This window comes from Corapipo altera, unplaced genomic scaffold, assembly GCF_003945725.1.
Source record: "Corapipo altera isolate COAL_440 unplaced genomic scaffold, ASM394572v1 66, whole genome shotgun sequence".
NCBI lineage: Eukaryota > Metazoa > Chordata > Aves > Passeriformes > Pipridae > Corapipo > Corapipo altera.
The window spans coordinates 3,856,679-3,881,462 of record NW_020884924.1 but is presented as its reverse complement, the minus strand read 5'-3'; the positions used below and the strand labels follow the sequence as shown (position 1 = coordinate 3,881,462).

The following is a 24,784-nucleotide window of genomic DNA, read 5'->3' as shown; positions in this document are numbered from 1 at the left end:
GTTTGACCCTAAAAGAAGACTATATGATCAGATTTGAACTCATATTCTATGTTTCTACCAACAGCAAAATGAATTCCAGTATAACTGTGAAGACTGAACCTGCTTCTGGCTCAGAATACTCTCCCTGGTTAGGAAGTAGCAGTTGCTTCAACACAGCGTTATCTCTCCATGTTAATCTATTTCATTATGATGATTTATACTCGATATTGCTTTTGTCTCACCTTGATGGTTGCAAAGACATTATTCACTATCAGACACGGCGCCTTTTGTTCAATTTTCTAAATGTCACTACTAAGAGAAACTATGCAAAACATTTTAATTAATGATGAACACAATCAAAGTGAAAAGAAAAATGTTCATTGTACTGCTTTAGAAAAAAAAAGAGTTATAATAAATGAATCCCTTTATGTTCCCATTTGTAACATACCAGTGAACTATAGAGATTATTCAAAATGGGTGATTTCCATTTTCATCATTTTGGAGGTTTCTAATTTTACAACATTTTTACAATATTTTCTAGGTTTTATGATCTAAGTGTATAACTTATGTTTATTTGCTCTATAAATTCCATATTTTCAGAAGAAAATTGAAAGGAAACTATATTATAGAGAAAAAGCATGAGAGAAAATATTGAAAGCTAGTCATGCCATGAATTTCCTAATTACAGTACAAATAAAGGATTATTCAAATGCTAATCTTGTGACAGAGAGTTCTGACCTTCCTTATCATCATTTTCAGTTCACCTACTACAAATCTCACATACATATACTGCTATAATTGTTTATATGGTCAGATTATTTTATCTAGGCACGTTTGCTGGATTTTGCTAGTAATTTATCTGACAGCTCCAGTATTTATGACTCTCTATCTGGGGAAGAACTTCAGTGTAAGTTTCTCACTATACCAGTGCCACATTACCTTTGTAATATAACTTTTTATGTTTAGTTCTTCTATCCAAACGTATGTTTCTCACTAGAAAATTGTTAGAGGTGCAACTTGAAATGACCTAAATTTATTGTATAAATTCCCTGAGAGAAAAAACCTTGAACTAGAAGGGCTGCATCCAGTAATCAGAAGATAATATTTTTCTCCAGAGTGTCAAGAGTTTTCATTTCTTCTCTTCACATTCTTAGAATAGAATTGTAAAGAATATTACAACCTTGCAGCTTTCTCAAAACCTTATGTGGAATCTCAATATTTGCAGACATAATAATTATTTTTATTGCCATTATTTATTAAACGTATGAGAAGACGTACCTAAACGTGGTGTATCAACCTTACAAATTAGTGCACAAGCTAAAGGTATGAATTCTTCCTCCCTCTATTAATTTGGTCATTTCACAAGTCCATCTTAGAAACAGAGCTCAATGGAGGGACTATTTTGAGAGGATGTTTATAACTCAACTCATATTCCTTAAAATCACATTTAGAATTTTCAGAGAAATTTGAAACTGTTTTAGAGGAGGATAGAGAAGAAAGATCAAGTGAAGATTCACCTTGGATGAACTTGTTAAGATGGTGCCTTCGCAGTGTTTGTGGAATGCTGAGTATCTATTAAACTGTCTGGAATTAAGAAATGGAGCAAATGTCATTCTCCTTCTGCAATTCATAGTAGTGGGGATTTTAGAGATACAAAACTGTCCATTTCAGCATGCAAACAAACAAATAAGCAAAAACCCTCAGGTTAACTTTAAAGATTAAGCATTATTCTTTCCTTCTTCTTTACTTCTTCCTCCAATATTGTCAGCTTCTTTATTTATTCATTTTAAGTTCCAAGATGTTCAGCTGATGGATGGAGCCTCTTAGTGTAGTAATGGCATGAGTCTTCACTCCTTCTAGGAAAAAAAAAAAATATCCCTGAATGAATGAAAATTCTCTCTCCACTGCCGTGTCAGTCTCTTAATACTTCTCATCTGAGAAATGGTATTTCTGATGGTGATATCAAAGCAATATTCCTCAAAGAGCTTTATGGCTCCTGCTTGGGAATTATGTACTTTCTCTAAACTGCAGGTCAGTCCTTCTCTGTCCCAGAGTAAGTCACCTCTGTATACTGGAAAAATCTGCACATGCTTTCACTTCTTACTTATAATAAATTTTGTCTGTGGAGGAAGACCAAGTGTCAAGCACCATTTGGACTTCTAAGTTATGTTTCTGTATGTTTACATACTAAAATAGGTATATAAAACTAGTTACACAAAAATTCTCTTGCTACTGAGAGACTTTAAAACCTTTTAGACATAAATTTAGTACAGAGAGAATGACTGTAATAATAAGGGTGACCTGAATCAGGACAGACAATTTAGGGATTTAGAGAAAAATAGTTTGGAGTTACTAAATGTGGGATTGCAGCACACAGAAGGAAGGCTATTGCCTATCTATCTGAAGGGACAAAGAAAGGAGCAAGGTAAAAGAGCAAGGAGCTGAAAAGATTGAAACAGCTTTCCCTGTTACCAAAGGCACATGCAAATGGGTTGTACAACAAGCCCAAAGAGGTACAGCTGTGATCCTGAAACTGTTCTGTTCATATTGACTTCATCAAACAACTGAGGCTCACAGGGGGATGCAAAGCAGAAGTTGTCATTTGAAAGGGAAAATATTGCTGAGGGAAAATATTGCTGAGGGAAAATATTGCTGAGGGAAATATTGCTGAGGGAAAATACTGCTGAGGTATAAACATCTCAACCATATTGATCAACATAACAGGTCTACTCTGGCCTCCAATCAGGAGGTCTGGAGACACACCATCTATAACGCTGCTGTTTCCTTTGAGAACGCACACAGGATCACTCTCAAGGAGAAAAGACAATGCAGAAAGAATCGTGTCTTGCAGAATATACCACCTAAGGAGTCTTTCTGCTGTGCCTTTTGCTATCGGACATGTCTATCTCGTATTGGCCTCATTAGCCACCAGCATGCTTGTAACAAAGGTGGATAGAGCCTTCCCAAATCTTCATTCACGAAGCCTAGCCATGATGATAAACTCAAGTTATACTTAATGAAGGGTTTGACTTTACCTGGTGCAGAGATAGGCAATGGAAGTGAAGGCTGGTCACCGTTAAGTATTTTTCAAGAATCCTATTGAATTGACGCCAATCCTTTTTTGTTGAGAAGGAACTTACCAAAGATAGTTCAGGGCTGTTAGTAAGCCATGTAAAGTTTCACTCACACGGTTTTAGATGCTTTAGTTCATGTACTTTGAAATATAATCTAAGCTTCATATTGAAGCATGTACTTACAGAAAAAGTCATTTATTAACATCATAAGTAGGATTAGGCCTAGCCAGTTAAAAATATGATATTCACAGATATATTGATCTCTGTATCCACTGTGAATTGAAGTACTTTACACCTGGTCAAAACAGCTATTTTCATTTACCAAACTCAAAATTAGAGTATGTCTTACACAATTCAGACTAAATGTTAAGGAAGGAACATAGTGGAAGAAAAAAAGCCTAATTTAAAATAGGAACATAATCTAATAAAAAAAAAAAGTTCATTTATTTTAAATGTTCACTAAAACATCTGTAAAGGTAGATTTTCATTAAATATATATTACAAGAAAATTTTATTAAAAAATTGCAACTTTTCTCCTTTTGAATTAAAGTAAAGCCAGTGGTGTTCATTATTTATATTTCAGGCAATATGTGAAACATCTGCATATTATTTTGGTCTACCAGATAGGATTCAGAAATGCAAAAAGGATTATAAGTTCAATATATTGTATGATTTCACATATATAGGATTTCTGTATGCATAAATAAAGCATTCACTCAGTGAAAAAAAAGTATATGCTACTGTATTTTGGAAAAATTACTTGAATCTTAGTTTCCAATGGAATAATTCATACCACAGCAAAAAAAAGTACTATACTATTGCATGGACTTTCAAAGTGTTAGTGAGGAATAAACAAGACACAAATAGTTGAGAACAGTAACATGTCAATGAGTTTTGGGAAGGTTTATGTTGGTATCTGGTTTTAGACCTTTATTGCGGTGGAGATAAACTCAGCTCATACCTTTAGGGTGTCAATTGCAACACAGTTGGCCAGAATGTTCCTGGACATCTGATTTAAAAAGAACTAGATTAAAATAAAAACAGATGGAGGAATGAGACTGAAGTTTGAAGGCTAGGGGCATAGAACTTGGTTGAAACACCACTCAATATTTGTTCAATATTTGTCTGATTGTTATGACAAATGAGATTAAAGCTAATGTTTCGCTGGCCAGTGACAGTGCTTTCAGCAAAAAATGTTTCAAAGGAAATATTTACTATGGTGGTCAATAGCCAGAAAAATTAGTCAAGTCTAGATGAAAGGAGAAGAAAAGAGCACACAGACAACATCATGCCAATTAGCAATGTGTATCAGAAATTATATTCCTGTGAATTAAATTATCTAATTCAGTATTTTTTAATCAATAGTTCTTTTCTAATACAAAAAATCTCTTATATCGTAGAACTTTACACAAACTACTATTATTCTATTCAATAGTTAAACAAGTAATTTCAGGAGAAGCATTTTGAGTATGTTTTCAGTAAATATATGTTTCTGCATAACCCAACCACTGAACACAATGATCTACTAGAGACCATAGGTCTTTTGGTGAAAAACTTAACTTGCAAATGAACACAGCAAGTATTCTTTTTTTGCAGGAAAACTGCATCTTAGGTTGTCTTGAAGGCAGGTGGAGGAAAGATGCTACACTGTGGTTTCAGAACTATCATCATAAAGCCTGCCCAGGTTACTCTGAAGGTGCCCCAATTAGAAATCATGTATTACATCCCATCAAAAAAGAATTTGTATGGGTCTATTCATTGCCTGACTTCAAAGCCTTGCCAAATTAAATGCCCAAATGACATGAAACTCTTCTTTTATGTACATCTCTACAACTGATTTTTAAATCTGAGTGGTAATGAACATCTTTTTCTAATATTGGAGTTCACATAAAGCAATATTTTGTCTAAGGGTAGTTTCAATAACTTTGTGCAGAGTAATATTCTTTTCATGATGAAGGTGGCAAAATCTGCTCCTTTTTCAGCAAAAATGAGAGCTTGGACCAGACTGTGGTGGCATTTTCACGTTCCGCAGAAAACTTCATTACAATGTCTTATCTTTGTCCTACTGAACCTAGAGTACTTGTAGTAATCAGTGACATTTTTAACCTGTTTAGGTCGGTTTGATGGGGAGATTTTTTCCCTTTTTCATTTTTTTTTTTTCAAATTATGAAAAATCAATCCTTAGGGATTAATTTATGCACCTCTATGTAATTTTTACAAACATAGAAATTAGATGTAAATTAATGTAAACCATTTGTTTGCATGCATAATACAAACTGCCTAAACCTCAGTTTTCAGGCAGCAGGAGGGAAGAAAGTCACAAAATGGTGGAGTTGTAGCAAAACAATCTAGAGGCTTATCACTACAAAATAAGTTATTTGACAATAGAAAAAACAGTCAAAATAGATCTATCATCTTGGTTTTTAACCAGAACAATAGCAATAAGCAGAGTAAAGATGACTGGCCTAATGCATAGCAACAGATTCACCATGGAAAGTGTTAGATATTTCCTAGGTGCATCTTGTTGATACTAGGTACTGAATACAATGCATCTAAAAACCTTTATATATCCTCTTTATTTATCAATTATGAATACTGGAAAAAAAGAAATCAGGAATTTGTTTGTTTGTTTTCATATCCAACAATAAAAGAAAAGAAATTAACAGAATATTACAGATTTCTGTGAGTTTGTCTGGGGACTGAATTTGACACTGGTTTATTAGAAGTATTTGTAACTTAAAAAAACCCCAACAAACTGTTGGTTTTGAGAGACCTTCATTTTCAAAAACTGTGTTATACTGTTGATCAGATGTTTCCCTCCAGTATGTCCATTTTTCAAGAAACTGTTTACACATCTTCCTTTACACCACAGTGGCAGCATATAGGGGATTTAATATTAAAATAATTTACCTGCAGGTCTATAACAGATACAAAGCAGCTCATAAACCACTACTCAAGAATCATGAAAACCCAGGATTGTATCAATTACCCATCGACTATTTTTCAAATCACACTTAAATATGTCAGGAAAAACAAGGATAATGAGAAAAATAGAATCATTCACTTGTTCAGGTAAAAAGCTTTGAATGACTGAACAAATTATATTTATTATATTCCAAATTTTGATTTTTTTCTATTCCTGAAAAAAATTGGTAAATGCAAAATAGATAGAAGTGCTATAGGACTGTACTGATTTTTGGGTACAGTTAATTTTATTCACAGTGTCTGGTATGGAGCTATGTTTTGGATTTGAGCTGAACACGAGGTTGATAACATAGAGGTGATTTTGTTGTTGCTGAGCAGGGCTTACACAGAGCCAAGGCTCTTTCTGCTTTTTGTACTGCCACACCATGAGGAACCTTGGGGTACGTGTGAAGTTGGGAGAAGACACAGACAGGACAGGACAGGACAGGTGGGAGGTTTGGTCCCTAGTGACCAAAGGGATATTCCAGACCATATGGTATCATGCTTAGTATATAAAACTGTAAGGGAAAGAAGATGAGGGATGTTTGGAGTGAAGACATTTGTCTTCTTGTGTCACTGTTATACGTGATAGGTCCCTGCTCTCCTGGAGATGGCTGAACACCTGCCTGCTCATGGGAAGTGATGAATGAATGCCTATTAAATCGTCTTTATCCAAACCCACAAGTTTTCTAGTTTTCTAGCTTTTACCCTTCTGATTCTCTCACAGATCCCACTGGTGGGGAAGTGAGTAAGCGGCTGTGTGGTATTTGGTGGTTGGCTGTGGGTTAACCACTACAAAGGCACATTACTTTGTGCATGAACATACTACTGACTTGTAGGTTTTGAAAAAAAATTCTCCTACCACCAGATACTAAAACAGATTAATCTAGAAACTGTGTTTTAGTAGTTATTCCTTTTCTTTAGTGAAATATCCAGTTTTGTACCTTATTTTCTGCATTATTATTTATTTTTATTGTTCAAGAATTTCAGAAATTTAGTTTCTTTGACAGTTTTCTTTTTTTCTTCATTGATATCTTACTTGAGAAATTGAAGTATTTAGTAAAAAGCTGGTCATTGGTCATTGCTCAAATGCACATAAAGAATAACATGCTAGCAAAACATTGCATCATAGTTTAAGTCACAAAAATGTTAATGCTAAATAGTACTTGGCACTGTACTAATGATCCGGGTTAATTGTCAGACACATTTGAAGATGGAATAGAATGAAAAAATTGTTAAACTACTGAATTACTTAGATCAGTGGACAAAATCAGTGTTCCAGTATGGGATGGGCAGCTTGCAAGGAGTTAATGTGTTCTTAGCACTTTTACAGTTTAAATTACTTTTAGAAAGTAATGTCCATATGGTATGTTGAAGGAAGGCCTAAGCAGTAAACTTTAACTGCTGCCTGAGTTGGTAATCATTTCATAGAGACAAGACACTGCAGGAGAAATTGCTCTATAAATAAGATGCCTTACAGAAGGATTAAAATGAAATTCATATTATTGGTGTTCACTAGAAGCCATAAAAAAACACAAGACAGCCAGGAAGTGGCACTTGTTTCAAATCACTGTCAGAAACACCTGAAGGACACACTCAAAGTCAACCTGATCAATGATGATGAATGTGTTGGTCAAGCTTTCCGTGCACTGTAACACATTTGGAAGCCTTGAGGAAATGCGTCTGGCAAAAAGAAATAGGACAGATATGAGATATTCTTACCGCAAAGCTTTTCCTATGACCATTAATCCAGACACGTGCCCTACCTTGCTGAGTAAAGTATCTCTAAATTCTTCCCTGTCTCCTCTCCAGCTCTATTGGGATCTCCCCTGTCCATATCTCCTTGATACAAGATCTCTGAAGAGTGACCATCTTTTTGTGGTTTGAAGGGAGATCAGCAGTCTCACTGTCTGAATGAGACATATGATACTCACTCCCAAATCATGCATTTTGCTAGTAGTGTCGAGAAAGAAACTGTTATGTGATGGTTGTGTCAGATCTCTGACTACTGTGCCTGGATACTGATATTCTGTTTACACAAGGCTGTCAGTAGCGAAAAAATGTCACATGAAAGTTTAAAGGTTTGACCTGTAAATATGATGAGGATGATTGCTGCAGGTATGTGGAGGTGGGAGGGAAAGAGATTAAAAAGTGTATATGTCACCTCTTTGTTTCTTTATATCATGGAAGAGATAGATAGAAAAGAAATCAGATTGCCAGAACCAATGTCAGAAGCTTAAAGTATCCAAACCAGAAAGTAAGAATGATATATCATTACCTAGACTGAATTGGATTACTGGAGCCCTTCCATGAAAGACATGATTTGTTCACCTTTATAATTTCATCTTTTCTTCAACACCACATACCATGTGCAAAATATTCTTAACTGCTACCACATATGGCACTTTATGAAGGGGTATGATGGATATTCTGGAAGCAGCTGTGACATTGATGGCAATGCATAGTAAAAGAAACCTGCAAATGTTAGAATTTTTTTTTAAATAAAACTTATTTCTAGTTGCTGCTATTTTGAACATGGTTTTCCATCAGCTTCACATCTATGAAAAGTGACAGATTAATGTTACCAGAGCTATCAATCTGCTATTATTGCACACAACAGATATGTGCCTGTCAGCTGCCATAGCTGTGAACTTTAACCACATTCCTTAGGAGTGATAAGATAGCATCCAAATTGCTTAAGTATTTTCATACCTGAATAGTATGTTGGGAAGTGTATTCAGAATACAATACCTGATGAAAGAGATGAGAACAATTTTATTAGAAGCAATTTCTGTCTATTCCTCTATTTGCAGATTACTAAAGAGCACAACAAGTAGTCACTCAAACAAATAAAAAGTATGTGCAAGAAATGGTCTGCTAAGATGTTTAATTAAAAATTGTTTTGAATTGATGTTTTCAAATATTTAAAAATGTACTGTAAGCACATTCGTGGTTTTGATCATTGTAAGAATTAACGTTTACTGATCACATTTCTTCCTGCTTGATTTTTTTGTCCTTTCCCTTTCATTTGTTTAATTTAAATTCATAGAATCATAGAATGATTTGGGTTGGAAGGGACCTTAAAGTTTACCTAGTACCAGCCCTCCCACCATGGACAATTCAGGTTCTGTAAGAGCTCTAAAATCCTGCACATAAACTTTTGCTCACAAAGCACACAAAGCATGGATTCCAGAATCCTATGTCTTCCATGTTCTGCAAGTCCTGTTTCTGATTTTAGCAGGTACAGCGAAAAGCAGTGAATAGCCAACGAAATGCTAACATCTCAATTATAAATTGTCTTGGATAGAATTTAAACATACCTTTGAAAGTTTTGTTTAATTAGAACCTAAAAGAATTTTGCCTTACTTTTACGTCTGTTAATAAAAGCATCAATTAGTGTTAATTTTGGCAACGTAGTCCCTGAAAACTGCTTCATAATTCTCACACTTGAAGAATGCCAGACAGAGCAGGCAGCAATAGTTTTCAGTTTCTTTTGCCCTGCAGCCAGATTCTGTACTCTCATACAGACTATCAGCAATGTGCTTACTGTTGTGCAATAAATGGTCTTGAAGCAATAGGTCGGCTTTGAACTGAGAGATATGCTATGTATTTCTCCAGCTGAGGCTTATTTTAACAGATACATAAGAAAAGACAACTAAAAACATTAGAACATTGCAATTTTATGCACCAATGAAACACAAACAAAGAATTATTATTTACTTTAGGTTTTCTAAGGTTGGAATTAAATATGTCATTTTACAACTACATTTCCCTCACTGATGACACATTAGGAAAAGATAGTATCTAAGACTCAAACAAATAACCTAATGATTAAAAGCAAAATTGGTGATTTATACTGCAAGAGTCAAGTTCATTCATGTACTGAACATTGTTGAAAAAGCATTTAATTTCTTGAGAAGAAAACTTTGACATGAATAACAGAGTAGTTAGGATCAAGTATAGATCTCATCATCATGCTTCATTACTTTAAGGCTGGTAAGTACTGTATGAGGTTGCCAAAGTTGGTTTATTTTGCGCATTAGTCACAACCATGTTCTTTCGATACGGCAATTAAATAGTTCATTAGTCATTTTAAAGGGTATTTATTCACCAACCAAGAGGAAATTGTTATTCTGCTCTGAGATGAGCTGGGTAATTCCTGACAGATAAAATCAGAAACCTTTTTCAGAACTGTGCACATATCCAGATGCCCACCTTCAATTAATTCCAGCAGCAAGGTTTATTACCCTGTCCTTATAGAGTGCTTAAGTACCTACACAGTAAAGTTCCTTTCAGCTCTGTAACAAATTAGTTGTTGGATCACAGAACTTGTGTCTCAGGAAAGGCAGTACAAAACCTAGGGTCAATTAAGTTTAGTTTTGGCACAGCTTACAGATTCACCTTTAGATCACCTAAAATGACACCGATTCACAAAACCAATTTTGATCTCTTTAAAGTATGGTTTGAAAGATGCCTGGCATCCTTGTAGAGAGGTAAAATAATCAAGGTCCTCAAATTCATGTCATCTTTGGACAAGGCAAGCCCAGTTGCCCGTTTTCAAGGTCACAGCTAACAAACGTCTCCAACTTTAAGCAGACAAGTCTGCTGGATTCTGGAGCATCTTTGTTATGAGAAGAGACTGCAAGAACTGGACCTGTTGTCTAGAGAAGACTGAGAGGGGATCTCATCAATACATACAAATATCTCAAAGGCGAGTGCCAAGAGGATGGTGCCAGACTCTTTTCAGTGGTGCCCAATGACAGGACAGGGAGCAATGGCTATAAACTAAAACACAAGAAGTTCCACCACAACATGAAGAAAGAACTTATATAAAGGGTGGCAGAGCACTGGAACAGGCTTCCTGGGGATGTTGTGGAACCTTGCTCTCTGGCAGTATTCAAAACCCATCTGAATGTGTGCCTGTGTAACCTGCTCTAGGTGACCCTGCCATAGCAGGGGGATTGGACTAGATAATCTTCAGAGGTCCCTTCCAACCCTAACAATTCTGTGATTCTGCACAAAATATCCATTCATACAGGTAGACTGCACATGTTCCAGCCTGACACTCAGCACACAATAAGTGCAGTGCCTCCTATAGCTACCTCTTTTACATGGAAAAACTGTACCTTACTCCATGATATTACAGTAATATCAAAAATACATGTTAAGGCTTTCAATTGTGACTGCAATATGTCAGTCTAAATAGTGTTGATCTTGGAAGCAGGAAAAGAGGAAAAATAAAAGCATCACTGTGGAAAAATGTACTGACAAAGTTACCTAGTTTATAAACACGAGAACTTTACAGATAAAAAGTGTTGCATTATCTTGCATCTTACATAATGCAATAGGGCCAGATAAAATAATTCCTCGTAGTGGGTTGATCTTGTCTGGCTGCCAGACGTGCACGAAGCTGCTCTCTCACTCCCACTCCTCAATAAGACAGAGGGAGAAAACGAGATGGAAAAGCTCATGGGTCATGATAAAGAGAAAGGCACCTATCAGTTACTGTCATAGGCAAAACAGACTTAACATAGGAAAATTGATTTGATCTATTGCCAAGTAAAATAGAGTAGGATGATGAGAAAAGAATGACAAAACCTAAAACACCTTCCTTCCCATATCCCTTTTTTTACAGTTTCAACTTCACTCCTCCACCCCTGATTCTTCTATCTGTTTTCCCTGAGAGAGAAGGAGCAGAGGGATGGGGAATGGGGGAATGCAGTCAGTCCATAAAACCTTCTCTCAGCCACTCCTTCCTCCTCACACTTTTCCCTGCTTCAGCCTGCGTCCTTCCCATGCGACTCAGGGAAACACCTGCTCTGGTAGGGTCTCTCCCGGACCGCAGGGCCATCCCTGAGATGCCGGGGAGTCTTCTCCCCTTCTGCCCTTCTCCCGCTCTGCCCTCGGAGCTCACAGGGCTGTTCCTCACTCTGTTTCCCTCCCTCAGCCCTGGCTGCCGGGCAGTATTTTACCCTCCCTTGCCCAGGTTTTCCTCGGAGCTCTCGCCCACCCGCCCGTGGTTGTGGGGTTCAGCCGTGCCCTGTGCTGGGGCCGCTGGAGCCGCTGGAACCGGCGGTGTCCTGGCGGGGCAGCCCCGACTGCTCCACACAGGGACACCCCGGCACACCCCCCAGTGCTGCTGCTACTGCCCCAGCCGCCAACACCTGGACACCTTCACTCAAAGTATCCTGTTCTTCCTAAAGAGAAAAGACCTCAGTTTTCAGTACTGGCAATATGAAAACAGATGTTACTTTGGAAAAATCCAAGGAGATGGGCTGATTATTGTTGACTATAGCTAATGGGATGCATTGATGTGTAGGCAATGGAGATGGTTCAAAAGCAGGAGAAGGTTTTTTTACTGGGAGATGAGTTGTTTGTGTTTTGTTTACCCAGGATAATTATTTATGTAAAGTTCAGTGAAATACTGGAAGAAATATACTTCTTAACAATGGAAATGCTGTTCAGTTTTTTTAAAAGGTGATCAAGCACTAGAACAGGCTACCCATGGAAGTGGTTGAGCCACCATCTCTGAAAGTATTTAAAAAGCATGTAAATGTGGCATTTAGGGACATGGTTAAGTGGTGGATTTGGCAGTGTTGGGTTAACAGTTGGACCCAGTGATCTTAGTTAGAGGTCTTTTCCAACCTAAATGTTTCTATGATTCTAAAAGCAGAAAAATGTGTCTTACCTTAGGCAAGTTTCAAAGGTGTTTCCAGATATTTCAAGCAGGTAATGTCCTTGACAGTATTTAATTGGCAGCAGTTCTGACAAATGAAATTTAGGATTTATTTGATAACAGGATTCAGCCTCCACTTTTCTCAGCTGAGAACATAGATGCCATATATTCATGCCTTAAAGATCCTTAAAGCCCCTCCTCAGATACAGAAACCTCATCATATGAACATTTTCTTATCCTGCTTAGCTGTAGACGCATCACTACCTATGACAGAAGTTACCTTAATCTGATTTTGATACAGTAACTGGCTGTATTTCTGGCCAGTCACCAACTAGAACAAGCAACCAAGTCAGATACTGCTCCTGGAACTGGTGGCAGTCAGTTCCTTTATCTGGAATTAATGAAAACTGTTATTCTACTGAAGAAATTCAAGAAGACCTTGTAAACTCGTGCACCTGAAGGGTCCTGAAAACAGTAGAAACAACATTTGGGCAAGTACAACAGTAAAGTGGTGCTATGTCAGTCAGTTTTGATTTTTTAAGATAATTGTTTCAGCCCTCCAACAAAGCTAGGATAGCATGTGGTTTAAAACAACACCCCATATCAGGCAGATGCAATATTCCTTGGAACCTACAGTCTATGCCCAGGTCCACTAGTACTCTTATATTAGTGGAACTCAGAAGAATAAATCACACCATTAAAATACAATTATGAATATGTGATTTTTACTTAATGTTAATTTAGAGAATTAGGCCCTTTTAAACACGCATATTTCATTTGTCTGACTCATTAACTCTAAACTAAATTTTCAAAATATAATCTCTCAATAAGTTTAAACATCAGCCATGATTTATTAGAAAGATGCTCAGTTTCTGAATTAAAAGCCCTCTCCAAGGTACTAGCAACACTTAGCTGAACTTGTGCTTTGAAATGTTCTACAGTAGATCATATTCACATTGTGAGAAAATCGGTACATACTTCCACCAAGAGTCACAGGAACTAATCCTCAACATTTCATCTCACTGACATGAAATTCTATCCTCATGAGTCTGCTATGTTCCTTGCAGCATTTCATAGATACTTCTTCTTGATATACGTTCATGACCTACTGAGTTCCATTCCGTTAAAATTTTTGCTCCTTCTTTTCTTAGGCTGTCTGAGTCTCTCCCTGTATTGCTGTTCCTCATGTCCTTCTGTCAATCTTCATTTCATATTTTTCATGAGCTGTATCCACAAGCTGATGAACAGAGCTTAGAGAAACTTCAAAATACGGTCAGGGGAACTAACATTAATGCTTTGTTCTCATGGATTAAAGTGTAACATTTGAGAACAGGAACTGTAAACAAAGTGTCACGTGAAAAGGAGCAGAAATGAAGGATTTTCTTCCCACCCATATTAATATATTTTTGTCTATTATTGTCCCCCTCCCAGGAGTTCAAAAGCCTTTAAAGTCCGAAAACAGTTAGTCAGCATCTTCTTAGGTGGAGATCCTTCACTTGACAGATTCACTGAGATGGACAGAACTTTTGATACTCTATTCATGCAGACTGCACTTAATAGCAATGGAGAACCTTCTCAGCAAGTTTCTCCTATGAGTTATTCCACTGTCAATGAGCCTGTTAGCATTGAAAAAAAAAACAAACAAAAAAATGGACTAACTTTTAGCAGCTCACAAAAAGACTTTTATTAATACAAATCTGTGAAAACTTATAGGGTTCGTGTTGTCAGTGACAATGTTTAACTGCAAAATTCCACTTAACTAATAAAACCTCAAACCAGAAGCACCCTCTCCAAAAACAACGAAACTTCCTAAAAAGAAATAGATCACTATAGCAGCTTAATACAAAACTCAAGCAACCCCCCTCCTTGACAGACCAATTTACAAAGACATTAGTATAAAGTGTAGGGAAAATTAGTATCTATAAGGTAAAGCAAAGTATAATTAATATCCATAGGGTAAAAGGGAAGGCAGGATATAAGGAAAGGTGAAAGCAAAGTAAAATAAGCAAAGTACAATTAGTCTGTAAGGTAGAGATAAAACATATATAAGGCAAGATGTAAGGATGCAATGTAAGGATGCAAAGTACGGTTAGTAAGGGTGAAAGCAAAGTAAAATATAAAAATGGTTGCTTATCCTGCAGCGTCCTAAGGAGTGGAAGGAGAAAAGGCAGCTCGTCAGTTATGTCCACAGAAATGATGAAACTTCTCTCCAATTTTCACTCATGTCTGATCTCTTGTTATACTTTTTTTCTTAGGCAGTTTGAGTGACTATAGTCAATAAACTAATTTTTGGGGTGATAGACAGATGACATAGGCCTAAGGGTCAGTTTCCTGAGTTCCCATCAGGTAGGATGTTTGCGAAGTAAGGCCATGCTATCTCCATATCATTCCTTGATCCTATCAGTCTGTTACTGGGAAGTTTCCCCCATGTGCTGGGGCGCTGAAGCCATCAGGAGTCTCTTTGTCCGTTTTTGTGTAGCCTTATCACCTTTCAATGGGTTTTTGGGAATGCTCCCTCTAGGTGCCAGAGTCTTTCCCAGTAACCACTCAGGACTGTCACTGTGGCCTTAAATTGGTCTATCACCTTACACAAAGTCATGAGGGTGGTCTAATAAATTGATTATGATGTTTTAACAGCGATGCCTTTATCAAAATCCGTTAACAAAAATTCAACAATAAGCTCTTTATTTTTGTCAGTTCACCAATGAAATCACTGATGAATCCACCCATTCCTGCTTATCCTACAGCCAAGTATGTTTGAATCAGATGCAGAGGCAGGTTCCCTGAACTCTAGTGATGGCCATGTTACAGAATCACTGTGTTAGTTTCAACTTCATCCCTTAGGAATCATTCAAGTAAACATTATGTTAAGCAGCACTCCGTTCTTGAGCTAGTCTTTTTTATTATATTAGCTGATTATAGATGTGAACCTAAATGGCAGAACTGAAGAAAAATGGATTTTCCAGCGTGCTTCATTAAAATGTAGTTCATTCAAATGTCTTGCAAGGATGTCAAATAGGTAAAAACTTGTAAGATAGGCAAATCAAAACTGATTATAAAAGCTGCTGAAGAAATCAGAGTAAGATAAAAGTTGACACGAAAGGTTAATTTAAGCAGTAAGACTCTTTAAGGCCATTGGTCTTGAATGCTTGTGTAAATTCACTGTGCTAAAATAATCTAATAATTGGTTTTCAACTTGCTGCAGTCTAGTCTCTAGTATATGCAGACATTGTGAAAATTGCCTTTAGGTAACTCGGATACCAATCAAAATATCTCTAGATGTCAGCTCAGGATGGAGCGCAAAGCCATTGAATAAATTGTCAAAAATGGTGTAGTTAAACTATGATGATATCAAGTGCATGCAGCCACACTGCACAGAACCAGAGACTGGAATTTGGGATGGTAACATAGTCATCCAACAATGTCTCCTTCTTTCCATGTACCCGAACCTTAGTGAGAGAAGGTCTAGTCACTTCATGAGGTGGGCACAGAGGGCACAGCTCCTGAGTGACACAGTAGTAGTTTGAAAGCATATCTTACTTGCCATGCTGCTCGATGAATTAGATCTATCAAACCCAACAGAACTAATCAATATATAATCTTACTAGTATAAATATAGTTTAGCTATTTCCATATAGATTAAGCCTTTCACTGTATTGTGGACATATTCTAATTTATTCAGTGATGATAGTAGTAGCAGATGTGTTATATTTGTAAAGTTCTTTGCACAATCCCACTGCTGTAGAAATGTTTTGTTACAACAACTGTGAAGTGGTTTTTTTGTTGTGTTTTTTTTTTTCATTCCTAAGTTTATTTATACTTTGATATGGTTTTTCTTTGAGAATATTGTCTCTCTGAGTGGCTTTGATATAAGCAGAACATGTGGAATGGATGCTAGATATTAACATCCATTAACAAAAAGAATTACATTGCTGTGATGGACAGAAGCCAGGAAATATTCTGTTTTAATGAATGTTCTTGGTTTGAGTCAAGAAACTGTGCTTTATTATATTACTAGCAGTGTTGCTACTAGGTTGGACCAACATTCCCTTGAATAATATCCATATGATAATAACTATAGGTAACAATTCTGTAATTACTGGTATTATTACATTCTGAGCCAGGAGTTTACAGTATGCAATACACTATTACAACTACTATAAGATGGAATTTTCAGAGTAAAAACACAGTAACAGATCTTTAATCCAAAGAATTTACAGTTTAAACAGTTAAAAAAAAAATGTTATGGTTATATGTTATAGAACATTTCTACTTGAAATACCAAGGCTGGAGAAAAATTCATATTCCTTAAATAAATACTCTAGAACAAGTACTTTCTTAAATATAAATGTTAATTTTGAAACCTGGATCCCTTTGAATTCAGTAGCAAAGCTCCTCCAGGTATCAATGGGTCCAGAACTTTGTTCTGATACCATTTTTCCATTACTTTTGGAGTCCTTCTGCACTTTCTAAAATTCAAAGTTTATATTTGTTCTCTCTTCACTCTCTTCTATAGTGTCACCATTTAAGTATTGCTGTGTGGTACAGAATGAATGTCAAGTGCTCCCCATTTATAAGGGATATAGATTTGAAGTGCTAATATGCCAGCTATTGACATTTCTAAAGAATACTGCTGATTGATACTGCAGCCCAGAAGCATCTTTTAAACACTAGAGCAAAGGGTATATATCAACAGTAGCAGTACTCAAACATAAAATTTTGACAGCATGAGACAACAGAGACTACTCCTCCTTCAAGTCATGGAAAATTCAGTTTTAAACCTAAGGGTAAATAAGACCTCTGAAGAGTTACTGTTCCTTAGATTTTAATTTCTTTCACACTTTGTCCTTTTTTCTACCTCCAGGCAAACATCATCACCACCTTACAAATTCTGCTCCAGTTATATTGACCCCTAGCTTTCTGTATTTGCTAATCTATTGATACTTTCCTTAAATACTCTCTGAATTAGTCTTGTTGACCTTGTCCTTAAAGGCAGACAAAATCCAAAGAAATCATCAAATCAAATCAGCAGAACTATGGATAATAATAAAGAGAACGAAGTTAACTACAGCTGATTGCTTCTTGCTGCTACACTGAGCAGACTGCTTCATTGCTCCACACCTCCTAACCGTAGGACACATATCTGAAAATTGCAGATAAGATTATTGCAATAATTTCTTCCTAATCCTGTTTCCTTTGTTCCTATGATGAACCGCCTGGATGCAGCACCTACCATTACAGACAACCATGTCATATAATCCATTTCATAAACTTATCAAGTATCATTTTAAAAGTCCTTAGGCCTCTTGATCCTGCTGTTGCTATTTTACTCAAAACACACAGTTTTTTGTTAGAATTCATCTTTTATTTCTCATCCTTATTTAATTTACAGCCAGCTTTTACCCATTTGATCTCTTGCCCAATATTTTATGTTGGTAAATAAGGTGAAATGTTAAGTATGAAGTAGAAAAATAAGTTATTTTAATTAAGAAGAGCCAGAACCATCCTATTCCTATTGCCTTATACCAAAGCCTGCTCCTTGAAAACCTGTCCATTCTGTTTGTGGGGTACTGGGATTAGCCTATGTATATCACTGTGCTTTTTGACATTGATTTTTAAAGTGCAACCTCTAGAAACACACGTGACAAGAATCACACACTTTATATATTAAATCATCTTATTGACTTCTGAAGGAGAACTATTTCTTCTTGTTCTAAAGGAATAAATACACTTAGATTTTCTTGAATAATTTCTTACTTTTTCATGGCATTTTTGATATATTTTAATAGTGTGTTAGTTTTAACACCAGCTGGAAATTAAACTCCAAATAAGCCACTCTCTACCCCATCCCTTCTGGTAAGAGAGGGACAAAAGCACAGACTATGGGTTGAGATAACAATTTACTGAAAGCACAAAGCAGTGGAATAAGACACGCACCCTAAACCAGCAGTATTAATAGCAAAAGTATACAAAAAGAGGAGGTGTTTTAGCAACAAAAAAGTGTACACCACTGGGAACAAAACAAGATGGTGGACACTCCCTGTAAGTTGCGTTCACATGGTTTCATTGGAGAAAGGTAATGTGGTGACTGTTCCACTGCACCACATGTCTGTCAGGAAAAAAGGTAAGAAGGCAGTGGGAGCTACTGTGGCTAATGTTTCTCACCCCCCATCCCAAAAAACAACAAAAAACAATGACAAACAAGCCCCTCAAAAGCTAAGTCATCCAAGTCGGGGCACACTGCTGCTCCACTGGGCTCAGTTCCACTCAGGTGCCTGCACTGCTGTTTCTATGACTCTACTGTGCTGTTGATATAGCAGTATGGTTGATTCACGTTTTTGTCCTTTCCTTTTCAGCACCATGTCCTGTAACTGCATTCCCGAGAAAATGAGAGGGGGACTGGCAGTGGTGACAGGGGGATCAAGTCTGCAGGAGTTGATCTTGACAGTCCCCCTGCTGAAGAAAGGGAGGCAAAATGGTGCACGTCCTGTGGGGCACCCAGTTTTTCCTCTGGAAACCATGCTACCCAGTGATGATGTGGGTGGTACAGAAAGTCAACCTGGTCACGCCCACACAGCACTAAGCTCCACCGTCTCTCTGCAATCAGAACAAAAAGAGAAATTGTTCCCTAGGTTTAAGTATATTGCATTTCATTTATACAGTTGAATTTGATCTCTTTTCTGTTACTTACCTCATTGACATTGTTTCATTAGCAACATCACTCTGAGTTGATGCTTTCGTTCAGTAAAACCTGCTACAATCTTCTTTTTTTTCTGTCGACTTTATAGGTTTTTCCTATCCCTCTTCTCATTTAAGAATAACTTTTTATTCATCATCGTGTTGAATACTTTATGGAAGTTCTAAAAGATAAGATGACAGTGAAACAGTCCATCTTCTCTAAGAGAGTAGTAAGGTCAATCTAATACTATTTTGCAAAAGTGTATCACGCACACATCTAGCCTTTTCCATTTGATTTAATTTCTACAATAATTATTTCCTTTAAGATTTATTTTAATTGAATAGCCAAGGTCATTCTGAAAGTCCTGTAGCTGTCTCAGTCATTTCCTTTCCTTCCCTTTTAAGCAATATGATTACTGAATATTGATATATACCTTTTTTTTTTTCTTCAAGCCCCTATTTATTCCATACTGGTTTGTCAAAAAAAAAAAATTATCACTTCTCTCTAGAGTAGAATAGAATAGAATCATTTAGGTTGGAAAATACCTCTAAGATCATTGAGTCCAATCATTACCAAACCCTGCCAAGTCTGCCACTAAGCTGTGTCCCTAAGTGCCACGTCCATGTTTCTTTTAAATTATATCCAGGACGGGTGACTCCACCACTTCCCTGGGCACCCTGTTCCAATGCATGACCACCCTTTCAGTGAAGAAATTTTTCCTAATATCCAATTTAAAACCCTCCTGGAGCAACTTTAGGCCATTTCCTCTTGTTCTATCACTTGCTATGTGGGAGAAGAGACTGACCCCCCCCACCTTGCTACAGCCTCCTTTCAGGTAGTTGAAGAGAGGAATAAGGTCTCCACTCAGCCTCCTTTTCTCCAGGATAAACAAGCCAGGTCCCTTGGCTGTTCCTCATAACACTTGTTCTCCAGATCCTTCATCAGTTCCATTGCCCTTCTCTGGACATGCTCCAGCACCTCAATGTCTTCTTTGTAGAGAGACCCAGAATTGAGATGCAGTCTCACCAGTGCCAAACACAGATGATCACTGCTGTAGTCCTGCTGGCCACACTATTTCTTATACAAGCCAGGATTTCACTAGCCTCCATGGCCACCTGGGCAGGAGGCTGGTTCATGTTCAGCCAGCTGTTGACCAGCACCCCCAGATTTTTTCCACTGGGTAACTTTCCATCCCCTTTTCTCCCAGCCTGTAGAACTCCATTATTGTTGTGACCTAAGTGCAGAACTCAGCACTTGGCTTTGTTGAACCTCATATCATGCACCTTGACCCATCAAGAGAGCCTGTCCAGATCCCTTCTACCTTCCAGCAAATCAACACTCCCACCCAATTTGGTTACATCTGCAAATTAACCGAGCTTGCACTCCATCCCCTCATCCAGATAATTGATAAAGACATTGAACAGGACTGAACCCTAAGGAACACCATTAGTGACTGCCTTCCATCTGGGTTTAACTCCATGTACTACCACTCTCTGGGCCTATTGATCCAGATTGTTTTTTACCCAGTGAAGAGTATACCCATCAAAACCATAAGTAACCCGTTTCTCCAAGACTATGCTGTGGGAAATAGTGTTAATGGCTTTACTAAAGTCCAGGTAGACAACATCCATGGGTTTTCCCTCATCTGCTGACTAGGTCTTCATGTAATAGGAGACCAGGTTAGTCAAGCAGGAGACCTGCCATTCCTAAAACCGTGCCATGTGGGCTGATCACCTGGATGTCCTGTGTGTGCCATGAGATGAGCTGTTCCATAACCTTCCTCAGTATCAAGGTCAGGCTGACAGACCTGTAGTTCCTCAAATCCTCCTTACAACCTTTCTTGTAGATGGGTATGACATTTGTCAACTTTCAGTCAACCAGAACCCCCTCAGTTAACCAGGACTGCCGGTAAAGTTGTCACAGCATCAAGCCTGATGGTCTTCAAGAAGCGTTTGGACAATACTCTCAGGCATATGCTGTGACTTTTGGGGATGGTCCTGTGGAGGGCCAGGTGTTGGACTTAGTGATCCTGGTGGGTCCCTTTCAGTTGGGCATATTCTCTGATTCTGTAATTCTGTAAATGATAGAAAGTGGCTCAATGACCACTTCCAGCAGCTCCTTCACTTCCCTTGGATGGATCCCATTCATCCCCTTAGACTTGTGCATGCCTACGTGGTGCAGAAGGTTTCTGACCTTCTTCTCTCAGTTATGGGGGTTTTGTTCTGCTCCCTGTACCTGTCTCAGGGGGCTGGGTACCCTGAGAAAAATTTGTCTTACTATTAGGAAGAAGGCATTAACTACCTCATACATTTCTTCATTCTTTGTTATTATGTTTCCCCCTCTATCCAATAGAAGATGTAGATTTTCCATGGTTCTCTTTTGGTTATTGATGTATTTGTAGAAACATTTTTTATTGTCTGTTATGGCAGTGACCAAATTAAGTTCGAATTGGGCTTTCGCCATTCTAATTTTCTCTCACGAGATCCTTTTAGTCCTCCTGAGTGAGCCACCCCTTCCTCCAAAGGTCATAAACTTGCTTTTTTTTCTCGAGTTCCAGCCAAAGGTATTTGTTAAGCCCAGTTAATCTTCCCCACCAGCTCATCTTCTGGCACACATGCCTTTAAGATTTGCTTCTTGAAGGATATCAAGCTTTGCTGGACTACTTTGCACTTTAGGACTGTCTCCCAAGTGAGTCTGTCAACTGGGATCCTAAACGCCAAAGTCTGCCCTCAGGAAATCCAAGGTGGGAGTTCTGCTGAATCCTCTCCCTACTTCTCAAAGAACCAAAGACTCTATCATTTCATGATCACTGAGCCCAAGACAGTCTCCAACTCTCACATCATCTGCAAGTCTTTCTATGTTCACAAACAACAGGTCCAGTAGGAAACCTTCCCTACTGGGTTCACACAACAGCTGTGTCAGATGTTTTCCTGTTCCCTTGAAACACAAATTCCTCTGAGTTTTGGTAGGTCTGATTTAGAGAAATTCAGGCATCTTTTACCATTGATTTGTTAATATCTCAGTCAAGCTGATTTCATAGTAACTATACACACATAATACTACCAGGGTAAACTTTAATCTGTAGGATAGGGTGTTTGTAAGAATACTATAAATGGTTAACTTACCCTATGATAAAAATTAAGTTACAACCCACTTCTATGTGATCTGCTTATAAAGTAATTTTATATCTTTCCAATTTTAGACACACTACCACCACCCATTATTTTATTAAAGTTATCAAAAAGAACTGTATTAGTTTTGATGATCAAGAGACACCACCCTCTCCAGCACTTTTTGTCACCAATATACAGTGGAGAAAAAATTACCAATATTGCAATATTGTTACCATTTCTAGAAGCATTAATCTCTCTAGTAAAATATAGAAGTCTGTATTTATTTTCAACCCTTGAGGCTTGTGGAGAACTCTCATAAGACCAACAAAGTAAAATTGCTTCTATAACCTTTCCCCAAAGTAGCTTTGATAAAAATAAGTTTTTCTTTACTCCATGCTGTCTGATTTTATTTCTTTACAATATATTATTTCATTAACCAACAATGCTATCCTACCATCCCAGCTTTCGTTATTCACTCCTGAGTATCACATAGCTTTAAATAAGGGTGTTCCAGTCATGTTATTAAATACTGTAGTCAGCAAAAGCACATAAATTGATGGGAAATACACAGAGAATGAAAGCTTAGTGGTCAGAACTGGTCAAAATTAGTAAAACTATAAAGTAGTTGTAAGAAACTAAAGTTTAGGGATGTGAAGGTATGTATAATCACAGGAAGAAATAATTTAATAAATAAAATTTGAGGTCATAAAAGAACCGCTCAAGCACAGCCTATGCAATGCATTAAGAAGAACAGATTCAGACATTACTACTGTACTGATATGTAGCAGTAGTTTTACAGATGTAATTGTTTGTTGCTCATAGACTTTTCCTTAAATCTACCCTCAACTATTTTTTAGCCTGGACTTCATGAAGAAAATAACAGAGAAATTAAAAAATTAACACAATTTACCAGAAAATACAATAACTTCTTCAACACAATTTAGGCAGGAATGGATTTTTTTTACCTCAAAGTCATGTTTTAATTCAGAACTAACAGGATTAATGCAGGAATCACTTGATTAAATATATTTGTTTCTGTGATGCTTAAACTACTGACTTTAATGACCCACTGAATATCTAGAACATCAGTGTCCCTCAGGGCCTTGGATGGCTCTTCAGACACCTGGCATCATTTCAGACAACAGGTATAGTCCAGACACACATAATTTTCAAAACAGATGTTATCAACATTGTATCATCTAATTTTATAACACCAGTAATCTAATCTTTGATCTGGGTTTCCATAACTCAGCTAAGATCCTGCATTTCCAGGTTCAATCCCGCAATCCTGTTGCTGTCTGCTCTTGACAGGTGCATTTCTGCCATGCTTCTGCTGCATCTGCCATTGCTGGCCTGCTCAGATGTGGTGCCTGGATCACCTCCTCCCACTCCTTCGCTACTGACCTTGGTATCTGTATAGCTGTTCACATGTTCTCACTCCACTCTTTTCTGGCTGCAATTTCATCTGTGCAATATCTTTTTTTCTTCTTAAATATGTTATTTTGGAGGCGTTACTATCATTCCTGATTTACTTGGCCTTGGTCAGCGGCAGGTCCATCCTGGAGTTAGCTGGTATTGGTTCTGCCAGACATGGGGGAAGCTTCTGGCAGCTTCTCACAGAAGTCAACCCTGTAGCCCCCATCTACCAAAACTTGGCCATACAAACCGCATATTGGTCCAATAAAGCCGCAAAAGAATTTTGTATAGATGTAATGTTGTAAGAAATAATATTATATAAAGCTATAGATCTATGGTCTAAATCTTTTATATGCAAAGAAATGGTGGTAGTGACATTCAGGCTGAAAATACAGATGTATCACGAACTGGACTATTTTGAACTAGCCTGAAAGCTGGTGTGAATAGTGGACAGTGCACACTAGTGATGTCCCTGTACATCAAAGGAAAAATAAGAAACAGAAAGAGAGACCATACAGCCCCTCCACATACTGCATGCTCCATGGAAGAAATAAATTGAAACTTCTTTTCTCTCTCTCCTAAACAAAAATCCCCAGTTTTTAAAAGCCAACAGAGGTTTCCTCCTCTATGTTCAAGGACATAGTGATAAGGCCCTTAATTTTCCCATGAAGTGTTCAGTAAGGATCATTATCTGAACTTTTTCAGAGTATGCCAGACATGTTATTGTTTTTGATCCGGTTAAAATTTTTCTTCTTCTCAGTCATTGTAGCTCTATTTGCAAAGCAAACGAAAGCAATTTCAAAGGGAGTAGGAAATTTCAAGTTTTCTCCTCCCATTTGTAAGGTCAGTTATAGTTCGACTATACTATACTAGAAAAATTATT

At 37.4% G+C, this 24,784-nt stretch overlaps 1 long non-coding RNA gene across 1 annotated transcript; it reads right to left on the bottom strand.

The window, feature by feature from the left end:
- Window positions 1-16,948: 16,948 nt before the first annotated feature.
- LOC113953819 lies at window positions 16,949-24,391 on the bottom strand. Its single transcript, XR_003530026.1, has 3 exons — window positions 23,890-24,391; window positions 19,385-19,553; window positions 16,949-19,290 (listed from the first exon to the last, which is right to left on the bottom strand). It is a non-coding gene; the product is annotated as an uncharacterized LOC113953819 (long non-coding RNA).
- Window positions 24,392-24,784: the final 393 nt, after the last annotated feature.